We start from the raw sequence: 16,779 nt of genomic DNA, 5'->3' as shown, positions 1-16,779 counted from the left end.
GTGGCTTGTTGTGTCTCTACCTGGAATAAAACCATGTTGTTGCTTGGATACAATATCAGGTAAAATTGGGACAAACCGCATAGCCAAGACCTTGGCCAAGATCTTTGCATGAGCATTAATAAGTGAGATAGGTCTGTATGACCCCATCTCTTCTAGCGGTTTGTCTTTTTTAGCAAATGTTGTTATCCTAGTCATATTCCAAGTATCTGGAACTTTACCAGCTTCGTTCATATACTGTATTACCCTACAGGGTGGTGGGATTATGATATCCTTGAATATTTTATAAACTTCTATAGGGATTAAGTAGTCATCTGCTGCCTTTCCCGAAGGCAAAGTGGTAAGAGCCAAATCTAACTCCCCCGCTGATATATCTCTATTCAAAACCCTGCCTGTGGTTCTTCTATCACTGACAGCTTACCACCCATTACATATGCTATTGTTTCCACCATGCTAGGCCTTGAGGATTGACTATATAATTCCTGATAAAATATAGAAAACTGCTTGATAATAGCTTGAGGGGGAGTATAAACACTGTCATCATTGCCTTTGATACCTTGAATCCAGCTTCTGGCCTTCCTATCAGAAATCTGATGGGCCAATACACGGCCCATCTGGTCACCATATTTATACTGAAGGGTCTTATTTTTGGCACAAGCAGCCACAATTTTATCCCTCAAATCTTGGCTAAATTTAGATCGCTTGTTAATAAGCTGCATGTGCAAAGCGCGCTCACTCATATACACTGTCTTAATTACAGGAGCATGAGATATTTCTAACTGTAAGATCGCCTGTGTCAGTATTCAGACAGAATATCGAGTTGGAAATGTCGACTTACACAAATATCGAGTTGGAAATAACGTGACACAGATATATCGACAGCAAGAATATCGTGGTCACGAATATCGACTTTAAGGTAAGAAATATTGTTTACAAAAATATCGAAGTCATTAATATTGTTTGCAAAAGTATAGTTATTTCAAATATCAATTTTTTAATTAGTGTTATGTATTTTAGTATATATTTTAAATGTATGTGATCTATTTGTTTGTATAACTATTGTTTTTGTTTTTTAATATATATGTGTTACATTTTTAGTAAATTTTATTATAATTACATTTTGTTGTTTTTAGTTCCGTAGCGGGTTATGGGTTTACAGTGGAATAGGATGAGAAGTAATTTAATTATAATCAATCAATCAATCAATCAATCAAATAATTTGTAAAGTGCACTATATACCCGCAAGGTTTTCAAGGCGCGGAGGGTGGGGAGTGGGGGGGGGGGTGCTGTTGCTACTGGTCGAACAGCCAGGTCTTGAGTTGTCTCTTGAAGGTTAGAAGGTCTTCGGTTTGTCGTAGGTTGAGGGGGAGGGTGTTCCAGGTCTTGGCGGCACGGTGGGAGAAGGATCTGCCTCCGGCTGTGGTTCGGAGGGTGTTGAAGCAGGTGGAGGAGACAGCGTTTACTTGTTTGGTCATGGTGAGTTTCGAGTCGAGGATGACTCCCAGGCTGTGTGCGTGGTTGGTAGGTGCGGGGGGTGTCCCCAGCAATGCGGGCCACCAGGAGTCATCCCATGCTGAGGGGTTGGGCCCAAGGATGAGGATCTCCATCTTGTCTGTGTTCAGCTTAAGGCGGCTATCCTCCATCCAGTCGGCGACAGCCTTCATTCCCTGGTGGAGGTTGGATTTGACGGTGAGGGGGTACTTGGTGAGGGAGAGGATCAGTTGCGTGTCGTCAGCATAGGAGATTATGTTGAGGTCGTGATGTCGGGCGATGCGTGCGAGAGACGCCATGTAGACGTTGAACAACGTCGGGATGAGGGAGGATCCCTGCGGGACGCCGCAGATGATCTTGGAGGCTTCAGATCAGAACGGGGAGGCGAACTCTCTGGGTTCTGCCGGAGAGGAAGGAGGAGGTCCAGTCCAGGGCCTTGTCTTGGATCCCTGCATTGTGGAGTCGTGTGCGTAGTGTGCGGTGGCAGACGGTGTCGAAGGCGGCGGAGAGGTCCAGAAGGATGAGGGTCGCCGTCTCGCCGTTGTCCAGTAGGATCTTGATGTTGTCTGTGGCGGCGATGAGGGCGGTCTCAGTGCTGTGGTTGCTGTGGAATCCTGACTTGGAGGGGTCCAGGATGCTGTTGTCTTCGAGGTAGCGGGTGAGCTGGATGTTGACTATCTTCTCAATGACCTTAGCTGGGAACGGAAGCAGGGAGATTGGACAGAAGTTTTTGAGTTTGCTTGGGTCCGCCTTTTGTTTCTTCAGTAGGGCATTGATCTCGGCGTGTTTCCAGCTCTCAAGGAAGGTCACGGTCTCGAAGGAGAGGTTGATGATGTTGCGCAGGTGGGGTGCGATGGAGCTGCAAGCATTGATGAAGATGTGGTTTGGAAAAGGGTCAGACGGCGAGCCGAGTGGATTGTGCCCATGGTCTTGATTGTGTCTTCGATGCTCACGTTGGTCCAGGTTGTCAGGGGGTCGTGGTCGGTGGGGAGTGGTGGGTCCGGCGTGTTGGGGCCTGTTAGGGTCATCCGGGGGTTGAAGCTGTTGTGGATGTCTGCGATCTTGCAGTGGAAGAAGGTGGCGAGGGAGTCGCACAAGGCTTGCGAAGGCGGGATGTCGTTGGCGTTGGGGCTGGGGATGGAGAGTTCCTTCACGACGTAAAAGATCTCCTTGCTGTTGTGTGCGTTGTTGTCGAGGCGGTCTTTGAGGGAGGCCCTCTTGGCGGTCCTGATGAGGTGGTGGTGGTTGCGGGTGGCGTCTTTGTGGGCTGCGCGGCTGCCTGGCGACTTCTCGCTGTGCCATATGTTCTCTAACTTCTGGCAGGTGTGCTTTGACGCTAGGAGTTCCGGGGTGAACCAGATGGCTCTCTTGCTGGTGTCTCTGGGTTTTGTTTTTTCAGCGTGGCTAAGGTGTTGGCGCAGTCGTCCATCCATCGTCTAAGGGTGCCTGCACCATCGTCGGGGTTGGAGGGGTTGGTCGATGAGTTGAGTGCGAGGTTTGTCTGTAGTTGTACTTCGGTGATTTTGCCCCAGCAGCGACGGGGCATCTGTAGGGTGTGGTGATGTGCGACGGGTTTCCGGAAGGTGAAGTGGATGCAGTGGTGGTCGGTCCAGGTGGGTTCGGAGACGTGGCTGAAGGAGACGTGGGGGCTTGAGGAGAAGATGGCATCGAGCGTGTGTCCGGCGATGTGGGTCGGCGTCATGACAAGCTGTTCTAGTCCGAGGTTGGCGAGGTTGTCTATCAGGGTGGAGGAGTTGCTGTCGCTGTTGTTCTCCAGATGGAAGTTCAGGTCTCCGAGGAGGATGTAGTCGGTGGAGGTCAGTGCGTGCGTGCTGATGAAGCCGGCGATGGCGTCGCAGAATTGTGGTTGGGGTCCGGGTGGTCTGTAGACGAGGGTGCCTCTTAGGGTAGTCTTGGGGTCTGTGTGGATCTGGAAGTGCATGTGTTCGGCGGTGCTTAGAGTGTCGTCGGTGTTTGTTGAGACCCTGATGGTCTTCTTGTGGATGATGGTGATTCCTCCTCCGACTCCGTTGGTGCGGTCTCTGCGGGCGATCTTGTATCCGTCGGGGATGGCTATGGCGATGTCTGGAGAGGAGGCTTCGTTCATCCAGGTCTCGGTCAGGAAGGTGACGTCTGGTGATGCGGTGTCGAGTAGGTCCCAGAGCTCGACGGCTTGTTTGCGTGCGGAGCGGGTGCTGATCATGATGCATCGGAACTGGTTGTGTTCTGTCATGGGGGGTGTCTCGGCGTCTTCGATGCAGGAGAAGCTGCAGTTCCAGCAGGCGAAGGGACCGTGGGTGCGCTTCGGGGTGGCCCTGCAGCAGGTGAGGGTCCGTCCTGGGTTGAGAGCAATGAGGGTGCTGGCGTTGTATCGGAGGCGGTCTTCATAGCTGGTGCGGGGGCCAGGGGTTCTGGCACTGGGCGCGGTCCAGGCGCGGTCCAGGCGCGGACGGACGCAGACGGGCTTGTCTTAGGCGCGCCTTTGGCGCGCCAGCTGCGCGGCCACATAGCGGCCGCCATTTATGAGGAAGTGGGAGGGAGGAGCAGCTGGGAGGCGGGAGGTGGGTGGCAGGGGGCAGCAAATGGGCACGGAGGGGGGCAGGGCCGCAGGGGATGCAGCGGCGGGAATAGGAGTGGCGAGGGGGGCAAGCAGGCACAACAGGGGGCACGGAGTACAGAAGGAAAAACGGGCAGCGGGGCACAGGAAAGGGCATACAAGAGCACGGGGAACAGAAGGCAAAAATGGGCAGCGGGGCACAGAAGGAACCAAGGGCACACAAGAGCACGGGAATAGAACAAAATGGGCAGCGGGGCACAGAAGGAGCAAAAGGGCACACAAAGGGCACACCAGAGAACGCAGGTGGAGCTGCAGCGGGGGGGAGTGACCTACTTGGCAAGGTCAAGGGTCGCTCTCCTCACCGCACATCGGCCTCCATTTAAGGGGAGGTGGGAGGGAGGAGCAGCTGGGAGACGGGAGGAGGGTGGCAGGGGGCAGCAAATGGGCACGGAGGGGGGTGGGGCCGCAGGGGATGCAGCGGTGGGAACGGGAGCGGCGAGGGGGGCGATCAGGCACAACAGGCGGCATGGGGTACAGAAGGAAAAACGGGCAGCGGGGCACAGGAAAGGGCACACAAGAGCACAGGGAACAGAAGGCAAAAATGGGCAGCGTGGCACAGAAGAAACCAAGGGCACACAAGAGCATGGGGAACAGAACAAATTGGGAAGCGGGGCACAGAAGGAGCAAAAGGGCACACAAAGGGCACTCAGAGAACGCATTGGAGCTGCAGCGGGGGGGAGCGGCCTACCTGGCAAGGTCAAGGGTCGCTCCATATTTATAATAAATTAATGATTATTTTTTATTTAGTAATATTTATTTAATTTAGATTTTTTAGTGCTAATTGTAGGAAGTAATTTATTATTAAGTAATTATTAATTGGTTGTTAATTATATTTACTGAATTAATTGGTGATTAATTATGTTAATTATGTCATTTTTTTAGGAGCGGGTTGTGGGGTTTATATGGGTAAAGGGTGGGAAGTAATTTATTTTTAATTAATTAATAATTATTTGTTAATTAATGCAAATTAATAATTAAAATTTAATATGGCAATTTTGTAATTAATTTTAGATGTGAGTTGTGGGATGTATAGTGGTAAAGGGTGGTAAGTAATTTATTTTTTATTTAAATATTAAGTAGTTGTTAATTGATAATTTATTATTTTAAAATTAATTACGGAAAATGTGTAATGATTTTTTGGGGTGGGTTCTGGGGTTTATAGGGGTAGAGGGTGGAAAGTAATTTATGTTTAATTAATTAATAATTAGTTAATCAATAATATTAATGCATCAATTGATAATTAATTAGGGTAATAGTTTATTTTTTGTGTGAGTTTCGGTTTTATAGGGGTAAGGTTGGGGAGTAAATTAATTTTTATCTGCTTTTAATTTGTTTTTTAATTAATAATATTTCATTAATTGATAGTTAATTATGTTAAATATGGAAGTACATTTTAAAAAATGTGCAATTTGTGTTGTGAGTTGTGCAGTGTTATAGGGTAGGAAATGAAAAAGATAAAATGTATATAATAATTAATGTTTATGTTTATAACAAATTTCTAATGAAAAATAGTTATTTGTTTGTAAATAATTTTTTTATGTATTTAATATAATATTTCTGGGTATTTTTCATATCAATTTAACATTATACCATGTTTCTAATTTTTCAATTTATTTCAATTTTTTTCAATTTTTCATTTTTTTAAATTATATTTTGTGTGGCTGATATTTAGTTTGTTTTTAATTTTGAACTGACTGGAAAGGGAATATACATTTTTACCCCTCTGCTATCCAACACTTTCTCCACTGTTGCACTCACTGGAGTGGAAATAGTAATTTTTACCCCTCCTCTATCCAACACTTCCCCTACTGTTGCACTCACTGGAGTGGGAATAGTATTTTTTACCCCATCGCTATCCAACATGTTCCCTACTGTTGCCCTCGCTGGAATGGGAATAGTATTTTTTACCCCTCCACTATCCAACACTTTCCCTACTGTTGCACTCACTGGCGTGGGAATAGTCATTTTTAGGTCTCGCAGAGGGCAGCGCATGTGCTGCCTCTGCGAGGCATTAAGTAATCAGCATTGCTAGTTAAACTCCACCCATTGCATTTCTCTTTGCTTAGTCACTTACCATTGGTGAAATCTGTCATTGCTCTTCTTAACGTGCTTTTTGTTGACTGGTGGTCTGTCACGTCATTTTCATTTTCTTCCCTTTCTGGCAGAAGCAGCATCGATCAACTACTGTTAACTTGAGCTGCAGGGCACCATCATCTAATGTAAGCACTACTTTTTTTTTTTTTTTTCAATGGCGCCTGGTTCGTGCCCCTCGCTCCTTGTTGTTTTTGGTAATGATTTCACGCATAAAGAAGCATACTGACATCTATCGTGCCTGGGTGGTATCACCTGCTTACATAACGCAGACGTTCTGTTTTCTGCAACTAACTGAAGGTGTATTAGCGCTGAGTAGAATTGAATTTTAGCGCTAATTGATATAAACACGGGGGCATATTATCAAGAAACGGTGTTAAAATTATCGCCGCTTTAGCAACAGAAAACTATAATGGGCTTGATAATATGCCCTTGAGAATTCCCATAGAAGCCCATGTTCTGGTGTCAACATGGGCTTCTATTGGAATTCTCTGTGGCATATTATCAAGCCCATTATCGCCGCTCTACCGGCAGTTTTCTGCCGCTAAAGCTGCGATAATTTTAATGCTGTGCTTGATAATATGCCCCACGCTTCTTTGTTTCTAAATTAATATTAACGCTTTTCAGCAATTAAATACGTGTTGTTTTTTCATATACCGACGAGTTTTTCACATTTGGTAAAAAGAAGCACTTCCACTAACGGGGCGTCCGTACCGGGCGGGGTAGAAGCAGCAATCCCTTTCTTACAGGAAGTGCCTTTCTCCATGATAGCGGCTGAAGCTCAATGTGATGCTTCGTTTCATCGGCAAAACACACAGAAGGATTCCATGATGATTGAATGTATGTATGCCTCGTGTAAAAAAAAAACTAACTATAAAACCTGTCTTGAGTTTTGTAAGCAATTGAACTGTGAGCTTTACATTTAATTAGGGTTCCCTTGCCAAAGCATTTTTGCAGCCGTAAAATCCCATGTGTACATACACACTCTTTAATAGTTAGGAATGCAAAGCGCGACCGGCTTTCAGAATGAGGAGAGGATGTGGTCGGTCGGCTAGACTGCCGACTTTGGTGCTGGAAACCAGGGTTCGAGTCTTGGGGTCGCGTCCACATCCTGTGATTCTGGGTAAAATCACGTAATCTCCCCGTGCCTAAACATGTAATGTAAATACAGTGCTCATGTACAGTGCTCCAATACCTTCGGGTCGAGTTCGCTCTATATAGAAGATGCAACAAAAAAAAAATGCTTCTACCAGATCAGGTTTCCTAGACTTGCTTTGCTGAATGGGAGGGTAGAACGCACGCCTCAGAATCTGTGGCGTACTGCTATCTAGCGGGCACCAGGAAATGGCTGGAAATGATTTTTACAGCGCTCCTTCTAACTCCGCTGCAGGGGGATGGGATGAGATGTGTCATTTCCTCTCAGTCAAAAGCAAGCGCACAGTAATTATAGCGCTTACTACCCAGCCTATCCGTTAAACAAAATACAGGAGGTACAGACTGCCCATCAAAGCCATAGTTGTTGCTTATTTATCTTACAACCACAGACAAAGCCAATAGTCCTGGCTTGTTGTAGGTGTAATGCTATTTGTTGTATTATATATCTGAGTGTAATGACAGAAACAGCAAAATACCAGTTGGCCGCTCACTATGCTATGCACAGATTTGAAGCTTAGGCGTTTTAAGCCACTCCCTTAATTAAATTGGCCACGCCCCTTTGAGAGACCCCCCCCCCAGTTTGTTCATTCCACTTAAACCCCTGTTTGTGATATTTAAAGAGCACACCGGCAGCTACAGGTTTCATGGACTGTGCACTGGGCATTCATTTCCACACAAAGATTGAGAGTCAGCATTGAATCTGTAGCCGCCTAACGCCGCAGAGTTGCTGTATTTTTGATTTTCCAAATAGACTTTGAGTTGCAGTACCATGTGACGGCACTATTAAATGCATTTATTCTCCCTGGATTCCAGTCAAATCCAGCTTCACCACCCGTGTGTCACTTCTGTAGGAGAGTTATTTATGTCTTACACGTTCCCCGCTCAATGTTTTGAAATGATATTCGACAGGCAAGTTTAGACGGCAGTCCTATACTCACGCAGAAGGCAGTGCGATGTGCAACTGAAGCCATTTGGCACTATATTTTTTAAAAAACTATTTTGTTTGATCTCCAAATTCCATGTCCATACAAAACACTCACTGCTGGTAGCACCACTCCATCGCAAATATGATTCCCTTTATACTGGCAGAAATAAAAGAGCACCTTCGGGTAGCACATCAATATTTCCTCTAATCAACTGCGCCAGTGTTTGCTTTCAAAATGTTAAAATGTTCTGTAATAATAAAAATGTTTTACTGTTAGTAGCACTTACATACTTATAGCACACACTGCCCAGGTGCCTGGGATTATCACCATCCCTTCTTGATTTATGCCCATCCTCATGGGTCTCTGTTTATTGTGCCTGCTTATGAGTGATCTCAATGAGGTCAGCAGGGCACGCACCCACATTCTTTCTCCTAGGCAAAGTGCATAGGTCCCGATTGGGGCATATGCATCAACATTAGCATTTGCGATTCCTTATTAGCGAAAAATAAGGATTCGCTAATAAGGAATAGCAAAAGGCTATGCATGTAGGAATCGCTATTCAAATAGCGATTCCTTAACATTCCTTATTACCGAATCGGTAATACCGAATCGGTAATAAGGAATACCTACCCATTCATTCCTATGGCCTTGGAGGCCCATAGGAATGAATGTAAAGCCATTCTGTATTAGCGATTCGGTATTACCGAATCGCTAATAGCTGGAGCACTTTCAAGGGTGCCAGGGTGTCAAAAGGACACCCTGTTGCACCCCTGAAAATGATATGTGCACATATGTTGCACACACACATGCTCTAAGGGCATGTGTGTGCGCAACATGACACTTTGAAAAATGCACAAAAGTGCATTTTTCAAAGTTTTTGCAAATTACCATGCAGTTCATCTTCATGGTAATTTGCTCCCCTCATTAGCGAAATCGCAAATTTTTTAACTTTGATGCATTGCATTTAAGGAATCTCACTTTGGGATTCCTTAAATGCAATCGCTATTTAAGGAATCGGTATTTAAGGAATCCCTATTTAAAGAATCGCTATTTAAGGATTCCTTAAATACCGATTTCTGCTTTTGGGTTGATGCATTGGGATTGGGTATTTTTTACTTAATACCGGGAGCTAATAAGGAATCGGTATTTTACCGACTGGATTTTGGCTTGATGCATAAGGGTGATTGTCATTTACTATGCCAATAGGTCCAACTCTTGCAAATGCGAGACCTATTGTATTGCAAATGCTTGGTATTCCTCTGCTATCCAACACTTTCCCTACTGTTGCACTCACTGGAGTGAGAATAGTGTTTTTTACCTCTCCGCTATCCAACACTGTCCCTACTGTTGCACTCACTGGAGTGGGAATAGTCATTTTTATTTCTCCGCTATCCAACAGTTTCCCTACTGTTGTCCTCACTGTAGTGGGAATAGTATTTTTTACTCCTCCGCTATCCAACACTATACCTTCTGTTGCACTCATTGAAGTGGAGCATTTAAGTTTAAAGACTTTTAAATAGTTTAACGTTTTAATTTATAATATAATGTTTTTTTATTAGATTTTATGTTATTGCTGCATGTATATATATATATATATATATATATATATATATATATTTATTTGCAAATTTTCATATATACAATTATAAAATAAATTAAAATTAATAGTTTATTGTTTTAAAGTAAATACATATATATTACATTTTGGTGCCGATTCCGATCGGGTAAAAACAACTTCCCGTACGACTCGTATCCGTATATTTTTACGTACGAATTGTACAAGTCCCGTCCCACCGGTGAAGTACGATTCGTACATGAAAAATACATACGAATCGTATCGGGAAAAGGTCTATGAGACGTACCCGGACAGTTTTACATGCAAATTGTAAAACTGAAGTCCGAGCGCACAAGTACGATCCGTACCGCCCTTTCCGAATACACAAGCGTATGTAAAACGTCCCGTACGTAGCGAACTCTGTACCACTCGTATCCCGGGTAAACTTGTGCCCGGAATACGAGTCGTACAGCCCCACCCTCGCCCCGCGTATGTCTGCACGTACCCCGTATGTCAGCACCGCACCCCCCGTATGTCAGCACCGTACCCCCCCATGTCCGCACCGTACCCCAGCCCCGTACTTTGACGCACCGTACCCCAGCCCCGTACTTGTACGCACCGTATCCCAGCACCGTACCCCAGCCCCGTACTTGGACGCACCGTACCCCAGCACTGTACCCCAGCCCCGTACTTGGACGCACCGTACCCCAGCCCCGTACTTGTACGCACCGTACCCCAGCTCCATACTTGTACGCACCGTAACCCAGCACCGTACCCCAGCCCCGTACTTGGACGCACCGTACCCCAGCCCCGTACTCGTACGCACCGTACCCCAGCCCTGTAGTCGTACACACCGTACCCCAGCACCGTACCCCTTTGCAACAGACTCACTGCAGCTACAGAGCACACCCCAACAACTGCACCCATACACCTTGACATATACACCTTCACACAAACTCCTTCACACATACCCCCTCTTCACATTCCCACACACACCTTCACATTCACACCCACACACCCACAACCATCCACACCCTCACCCCACACCATGCCCACAGACAAGAATCCAAAGTTCACAAGGGAGGAGCTGGACATCCTTGTCAACGAAGTCATCAGAGTCGAGCCACAGCTCTTTGGAACATTGGTCAGACAGACCAGCATAGCCGAAAAATCACGCCTGTGGCAGAGGATCGTCGATAGGGTGAATGCTGTTGCACCCATCAGAAGGACCCGGAATGAATGCCAAGCCAGGTGGTACGATCTGCGGAGGGCAGTCAAGCGGAAAATGAACGAGGACTACGCCCAGAGCAACATCACTGAAGGTGGGCTGCCCCGCTGACCGGTACATTACCATCCCTGGGAGGAGAAGGTCATGGCCCTGCTTCCGCCGGTGGGAGTACACGGACTTCAAGGACTTCCAGAGCCTGGTGAGTCTACAAACAACTCATGGAACATGGGGGGAATGGCATCCATACCCCAACTACACAAAGTGCACGCAGCTACCCCCAAACCCTCACCGGAGACAACTACACTAAAAATCAACGCTCATGCCACTAACATGTGTATGCCCCATTCACAAAGCAAGGCCATGCCATGTCCCAGGCTACATGAAGCACTAACCCAAGACTGGATGTCCGGGATGCTGGGAGGGTGGGACTCACAAAACACATTGTTCAACTCTGAATCAGACACCATTGCCCTCAGCCCATATGGCCCAGGTACATACCCATGCACCATGCTCAATGCACAGGGACTGGCAAAGTACTGACAAGGTAGCTGACACTTGGTCCTGCTGTAGGCAGCACAAGGCCCTCCTGTGACCACTGCAAACTCAAACACCAACACAACAAACTCAGATATCTAGGACAGGAACTCACACTCACTGTCATGGCAGCATGCTCCATGGGGGGACAGATACATCACCTGGGAGACCCACTGCCAAATCACACACACCCCTTACACAAGCACACACCCCCAGAGCAGGCAATGGATTTACCCACTCTCACAATAGACATGTGACACAACAAGATCAATCCATAGCCAAAGAATCATCCAAGCCAAAAATCTACATGTCAAACACTCAGGAGAACATATCAATCTGTCCCCCGCAACATACCCATCCACAAGTGAACATTGAGGAGAATGCTAGGCACATACAACTACCTGGAGGAACTGTGCCAACTTGAATATGTATGAAACATGGATGTTGCATGAAACAGCATTAACATTGTCTCTCTCTCACACACAGGGCAACCTCATGGATCTCCCCCCAACAATGGGGGTGAAGAATCACAGTCCCAGGCTCGGGAGGAACCTGAGCCCACCGGCAGCGACGCCTCTCAACACTCCACGGATGACCCCAACCCACCTGGAACCTCTGGTGTCCAAGCCCCTGCAGCACCTGCTTCAGGAACATCTGTGCCAACCACCACCCCCATTCCTGCCACATCCCAGGAGACACCCAGGAGCCCTGCCCGCACTGAACAACTGAGACAGTCTGACCTGGAGGGACAAGGTTCGCCGGGCACCCAGGAGGAGGCAGACAACCCCGCAACTGCCATCCCTCAGGGGTCCCGTAGACCCGATGTGCCCACAACGGCAGGCCAGGCTCATGTGGGCAGGGGCGGTGGGAGTAGAGGCAGGTGGAGGCGAGAACCTGACCAGCCAGCTGAAGGGACCGGTATGTCATGGATGCATACCGGCGTGACACCAGGGCCATCAACCAGGTAGTGGAGACCCTCACAGAGATTAAGAACCAGCAGGCAGAGCAACACGCCAGTCAACAAGAACACCAAGGACGGATGGAGGCAAGACTGGCTGAGCTCCTGGCGGTGCAAACGGACATAAGCCGTTCACTTGCCGACAACATGGGCAACCCTCCCTGTGCCACCAGGCGAAGACCACCACCAGCCACAGGGAGGGAGGAGGAGGAGGATTCGTCCGACGAGCGTCCCAAACATCGTCAAGGCCTGCATCTGAGGATCCCACGAGGAAGGTGGGTCGTCCACGGAAAAGACCGTGAGAGGCAGCGGACCATTCACATCTCCCAGGTCACCTGGCCTGGCACCTGGTCTTCATGCGCAGCAGCATCACCTCATTCACTGACATTCTCTGCCACATGGACTTGCTGATCACAGTCTGACCAATGATGACAAACACTGTGTTCTGGACTCAAATGCCAAGGATCCCATCTCCCCCTGTGAACTTTGGATTCTAGGTACACTGTATAGCACCTATTTGTTCCCACAAAACACACCCCCCACCGAGAATAAAACAAAATTTCTTTAATTAGATGTTACAGTCATTTTGCATGAGTCCACAACATACGTGTGGGGAAATGTCAAACTATGCCTGAGTGTTGAACTAACTCCAGTCATCCATACCCTGGGATCTGAGTCCGGTACAGGACACACATGGGTCACAATGTATCATCCAATACAGACATGGAGCACAATACTCACCCAAGATGGCCTCAAGCTGCTGAGGGGGGGCTTGCAATACTGTGCGGACAGATCAATTTGGAAGAGTATCATTAAGGCGTGGAAGTCATGGCGCATGTGGAGGTTCCCGGGGAGGGAGTCCCAGGTATGTTTGCCAGGTGGGAGAACTATCTCCTGCATGATGGAGTTCGGTGGATGTGAAGAATGGTGGCCAGGGCAAGGTTGGATGCAACGGGGTCTTGGATGACAGACATCCAAGGTTGGTTTGGGGTCTGGGGTTTGTGGACTGCCTCCTGAGTGTGGGTGAGGAGTGTGAAGGTCATCCTGCAGCAGACAGTGATCCATTGCAGCTATCTCAGGTGGACGGTGATATGGCTGGGGCACAGGATGTTGAAGCTGAGGTGTGCAGATGCACCCTGGATGTGGACAAGTTTTCCGGGAGTTTGGCTGTTCTTGCTCCGAACAGGGCGGGGCTGTAGTTGACACGTCTGGTGTCCTGGGCCTGAGGGGCGGTCTGTCTTGCCTTGGAGTGGATTTATCTGTGGATCATGTGCATCATGCGGAGGGTGTTGCAGCATGAGGTACAGATGCTGGTGAGTTGCATGGCATTTGAGAGCGACGAGTCCATGATGCACACCATCTTGTGTGCGTGGCCACTGGGTGCTGGTGCAGTGCCCTGGGGGGTGGGACACAAGGAGTTGACCCAGCTGTAAGGGGACAATCCTCAGATGATTACCGCAGTCCTGGCCAAGTCCAGCCTCAGGTGGCTGATGTTCAGCCATTCATCAACGGACCTCATGCCTTCTTGAAGGTTGGAACTGGCAATGGCTGTGACTTTGGTGAGGGTGAGGAGCAGCTGGCTGTCAATGGCATAAGAGATGATGATGAGGTTGTGTGCGCATGTGATGGTGGAGAGGGGGGTCATGGACACATTGAAGATTGACACGCTGAGAGATGAGCCCTTGGCCATGTGCCAGATGACGCCACTGTACTACATGCTTAAGGCTTGAGTCCCACTCCCATGGCCTTGCTGGTGAGCTACTTGGTGATTTCATCCTGGTCCATCCCCTAGATACCAGTGTTGGAGATGTGTGAGCTGACAGTGTGTGAGCACATCGTGTATAATGCTGTGGAGAGGTCAAGGGGGGTGGCATTTATCATTGTTGAGCAGGGCAAAGTTGTTGGTGTTGGTGGCAATGATGACGGTTGCAGTGGGGTGATTACTGTGGAAGATCGTCTTGTGCAGGTTGCCTGGAGCTCTTTGTTTGGAGGAAGTTTGTCAGTTGCTCGTTGACTGTCTTCCTGATGACATTTGCTGGCTAGGGAAGCACGGTGATGTTCCTTGAGAGCCTGCGTTCCTGCCGTCCGTTGTCTAAGAAGGGCCTGGGTCACTGCATGCCTCTATCTACCATGGAATGTGGCTAACTCCACTGATACATACATGACGTGCTGGACGGGGGCTACAAGGAAGGGGAATGATGTGGTTGAGATGTTGTGTGGGAAGGGGCCTGATAGAGATCCCCAGGGGATGTTGCACATGAGCCGGGTGTTGTATCTCCTGATGATGGAAGTCCAAAACCTGAGGGGGGTTGGTCCCGCGTATAATAGTGCGTTCTGCCTCTGTGTGCCAAGGCTTGCGTGTATGTCCATGAGCTTGCAGTGGTAGAAAGTTGCAAGGGATTGGCTCAGCCTTGCAGGGGTTGGGTGTCTTTTGGATGGAGAGCTGATGTCAGTGCAATCACAATGCTGATGAGCTCCTTGATGTCATGCGTTTTTTTGCCTCGGCCCCATCTGAAGGATCTCCAATTGTCCTTGCTGATGATATGGTGATGGCTGTGTGTGCCGTTTTCTAGGGTTGTAAGGCCACTGATGATTATTTGTGTTGCAAGCTGTGCACAAGAGTCCTGCTAGACGTGTATGAGTCCAGTAGGTCTGCCTTGTCCCAGGTGGCTTAATTGTTGTTGTGAGTCACAGGAAAGTCTGTCAACGTGGCTAGATTGTTGGCTCAGTTGCTGATCCAGTGTGTGAGGTTGCAGGGTGTGGTGGTGGTGTTGGTTCCAGTGTCCCACACAGCATGTCTGTGTTGACTTACATCAAGCATCTTTGGGGGATTGGTAGCGGGGTGTGTGGCAGTGTGTTGCTTGTCAGAGACGTGGATGCTAATGTGGATGGACCAATGATGGATGCTGGTGTGGCTCTCATCCAGCCAGAAGTTCCTGGCCCACAGCCACATGTATCCTGTGGATGTGAAGGCGTGCCTGAAGATGGACGTGTTGATGGCTTTGAGGAATTGTGGATGTAGGCCTGGAGATCTGTAGATGAGTGTTACTCTGAGGCTTTGCAGGGGGTTTGTGACAAACTGTATTTGTGACCCTGAGTGCGTACTTGGGAATAGATATCAATTCATCTTCCGGGATTGTTAGTGCCGTCCCTGCGGGTGCTCTTGTATCCGTCTGAGATGGCAATGAAGAAGTTGTGTGCTGAGAATGCTTTTATCCAGGTCACTGTCATGAAAGTGATGTGTGGGCCTGTTGTGTGGAGGAGGTAACAGAGTCCAATGGCGTGCTGTTGGACGGAGCCGGTGTGGAGTAGGAGGGACATGACCCGGTTGGTGTGACAGGGCCTGGAAGGCGGGGCAGCACTGTGTAGGTAGTTGGAGTTGCACACTCAGCATGCGAAGGTGTCATGTGTGCGCTTAGGGTATGCCGGAGAGCAGGCGGTTGATTTTCGGTTGGACATTGCTTGGAGGGTGGCTGCAACATGAGACTGTTGTGTGATGTGGGTCATGCAAGGACATGAGGGTCGTGCAATGTGCACGTTGCATGCACTGACGGTCCTGCCTTTGGCACGGCGTGGCCGCAACAGTGTCACAGACAAGCTGATGACAGCCTAATGAATGGGTGGAGGGAGGAAGGGAGGAGCATCTTGGAGGCGTGTGGGTTGCAGAATCCGGGAACCTGGTGGGCCCTTTCCACAGGGGCCGCAGCAGCAGGCGGCATGTACTGGAAACTAGGCCGAAAGTAGCACACAAAGACAAGGATGTCAGAAAGGACAACTGCAACAGGCGTACGTAAAGGAAGGAGTGTCAGGTTACTCATGGCTCACCCAGAGAAAATGGATGAACAATCACCAAAGATGACTGACACAGGATCAGGAAACAGAAGGCTGAGCTGCGCACAGGAGACACACCCTCAGCAGGCGTTGACGGCCCGTTGGGGGGAGCAACCTGCCCAAATCCATACACAACCATGGACTTCATGCACAATAGAGATAATTAGCCATGAAGAACTGCATGCATGTTGCCGAACTACACATACACTCATATGCACAATCTTTGACAACTATGTCAGAGATGACGCATGGAAAATGGCAAGAGACCTGCATTGACAGAGATGAGGCACTTTGGAGGGTGAGGAACACCTTTATTACTCAAACTCACACTAAGGGAAAGGCATCAATATGAACAGACTCACAGGTCATTTGACTGAACATGTGGGACCTACGCTG

The sequence above is a fragment of the Triturus cristatus genome, chromosome 10 (genome assembly GCF_964204655.1).
Source record: "Triturus cristatus chromosome 10, aTriCri1.1, whole genome shotgun sequence".
In the NCBI taxonomy this organism is placed as follows: domain Eukaryota; kingdom Metazoa; phylum Chordata; class Amphibia; order Caudata; family Salamandridae; genus Triturus; species Triturus cristatus.
Note: the sequence above shows the minus strand (reverse complement) of the source record.